The sequence below is a fragment of the Bos indicus x Bos taurus genome, chromosome X (genome assembly GCF_003369695.1).
Source record: "Bos indicus x Bos taurus breed Angus x Brahman F1 hybrid chromosome X, Bos_hybrid_MaternalHap_v2.0, whole genome shotgun sequence".
Taxonomy (NCBI): Eukaryota; Metazoa; Chordata; class Mammalia; order Artiodactyla; family Bovidae; genus Bos; species Bos indicus x Bos taurus.
Genome location: NC_040105.1, coordinates 45,579,259 through 45,582,197, shown reverse-complemented (window position 1 = coordinate 45,582,197; position 2,939 = coordinate 45,579,259). Strand labels below are relative to the sequence as shown.

At 40.2% G+C, this 2,939-nt stretch overlaps 1 pseudogene; it reads left to right on the top strand.

Moving 5' to 3' along the window:
* Positions 1–2,050: 2,050 nt before the first annotated feature.
* On the top strand, positions 2,051–2,515 carry LOC113887154 (annotated as a pseudogene).
* The last annotated feature ends 424 nt before the right edge of the window (positions 2,516–2,939 follow it).

Genomic DNA, 2,939 nt, shown 5'->3' with positions numbered 1-2,939 from the left:
AGGAAAGTTATGACCAACCTAGATAGCATATTCCAAAGCAGAGACATTACTTTGCCAACAAAGGTCTGTCTAGTCAAGGCTATGGTTTTTCCAGTGATCATGTATGGATGTGGGAGTTGGACTGTGAAGAAGGCTGAGTGCCGAAGAATTGATGCTTTTGAACTGTGGTGTTGGAGAAGACTCTTGAGAGTCCCTTGGACTGCAAGGAGATCCAACCAGTCCATTCTGAAGGGGTTTAGCCCTAGGATTTCTTTGGAAGGAATGATGCTAAAGCTGAAACTCCAGTACTTTGACCACCTCATGCGAAGAGTTGACTCATTGGAAAAGACTCTGATGCTGGGAGGGATTGGGGACAGGAGGAGAAGGGGACAACAGAGGATGAGATGGCTGGATGGCATCACTGACTCGATGGACGTGAGTCTGAGTGAACTCCGGGAGTTGGTGATGGACAGGGAGGCCTGACGTGCTGCGATTCATGGGGTCGCAAAGAGTCAGACACGACTGAGCGACTGATCTGATCTGATCTGATCTGATACTTTCTAGGTGATAGCGGACATTCTTACTTGATGAAACTCTCAAAAGAAAGCTTTTAGTAATTCCAAGAATGATATTTGTTGTAGGTGTTGTGTTCTGTAGCAATCTGGATCCAATAGTTGAAAACTTCCCTAAAATGGGGAAGGAAATAGCCCCTCAAGTCCAAGAAACCGAGAGAGTTCCAAACAGGATAAACCCAAGGTGAAACACCCCAAGACACATATTAATCAAATTTACAAAGATCAAACACAAAGAACAAATATTAAAAGCAACAAGGGAAAATAACAACACCCAAGGGGATTCCCATAAGGATAACAACTGATCTTTCAATAGAAACTCTTCAGGCCAGAAGGGAATGGCAGGACATACTTAAAGTGATGAAAGAGAAAAATCTATAACCCAATTTACTGTACCCAGCAAGGGTCTCATTCAGATATGAAGGAGAAATCAAAAGCTTTACAGACAAGCAAAAGCTGAGAGAATTCAGTGCTACCAAACCAGCTCTCCAACAAATGCTAAAGGATCTTCTCTAGACAGGAAACACAGAAAGGGTGTATAAACTTGAACCCAAAACAACAAAGTAAATGACAATGGGATCATACTTATCAATAATCACCTTAAATGTAAATGGGTTGAATATCCCAACCAAAAGACAATGACTGGTTGAATGGATACAAAAACAAGACCCCTATATATGCAGTCTAAAAGAGACCCACCTCAAAATAAGGGAAACATACAGACTGAAAATGAAGGGCTGGAAAAAGATATTTCATGCGAATGGAGACCAAAAGAAAGTAGGAGTAGCAATACTCATATCAGATAAAATAGACTTTAAAGTAAAAGCTGTGAAAAGAGACAAAGAAGGACACTACATAATGATCAAAGGATCAATCCAAGAAGATATAACAATTATCAATATATATGCACCCAACATAGCACCACAATATGTAAGGCAAATGCTAAAAAGTGGTGTTGGAGACGACTCTTGAGAGTCCCTTGTACTGCAAGGAGATCCAACCAGTCCACTCTAAAGGAGATCAGTCCTGGGTGTTCATTGGAAGGACTGATGTTAAAGCTGAAACTCCAATACTTTGGCCACCTCATGCAAAGAGTTGACTCATTGGAAAAGACCCTGATGCTGGGATGCATTGGGGGCAGAAGGAGAAGGGGACAGCAGAGGATGAGATGGCTGGATGGCATCACCGACTCGATGGACATGAGTTTGAGTAAGCTCCGGGAGTTGGTAATGGACAGGGAGGCCTGGTGTGCTGCAAATCATGGGGTCACAAAGAGTTGGACACGGCTGAGTGACTGAACTGAACAAGTATGAAAGGGGAAATAACAATAACACAATAATAGTGGGAGGCTTTAATATGCCACTCAAACCTATGGATAGATCAACTAAACAGAAAATTAACAAGGAAACACAAACTTTAAATGATACAGTGGGGCCCACCCCAGGCTGACAGTGAGCCGAGGGGTTAAGATGCTGGCCAGGCCCTGGGCTTATGGAGCCATGAATGGGGCAGGATTGGGCCCTCTCTGGCAGGCACGAGTATCCCGCCTCATCTCCTTCAGCACAACCCACCACCTCCACAGCAAATTTCTTAGTAATGAAGAAAATTTGAAATTATTTGGGAAGTACAACAACCCAAATGGCCATGGGCACAATTATAAAGTTGTGGTGACAGTATATGGAGAGATTGTTCCTGTTACAGGAATGGTCATGAATTTGACTGACCTCAAAGAGTATATGGAGAAGGCAATTATGAAGCCCCTTGATCATAAGAATCTGGATTTAGATGTGCTGTATTTTACAGACATTGTAAGCACAACAGAAAATGTAGCCGTATATATCTGGAAAACCTCCATAAATTTCTTCATGTGGAAGTTCTTTATAAAGTAAAAGTATATGAAACTGACAATAATATTGTAGTCTGTAAAGGAGAATAACTCTTAGAGATTAATTTCCATCCATATTTGAAGATCTTTATCCCCTTGAACAATTAAGAAGTCATCACCTAACTGTTGCACTTCTGCATTGTGTTCTGGAATCATTGTGAATGAGTCCTGTTCTAGACTCAAATCTATTTTAAAACCAAATTTGTAATGTATTCTGAGTATCATATAAAGAGTCTTTCAACTATAGATTAAAATCACTTCAGCAAAATGTTCTGGTAGAACATTCTGTAGAATAATTTGGAAGCAAAAGAAATCTGTTTTTTTTTTTTTTTCCCCATTATCTCATTTTTAGTATTCATTTTTTCCCTTGTATAATATAAATGGCAAAAATGTTTATAAGACTGACAGTAGGTGAATCTTATAAAAAATACCAGGGACCACAAAGTCTAGAAACAGAGATTACGTAATATTTCTAGTAGATTGAGCTCCCTTGATTACTTCTA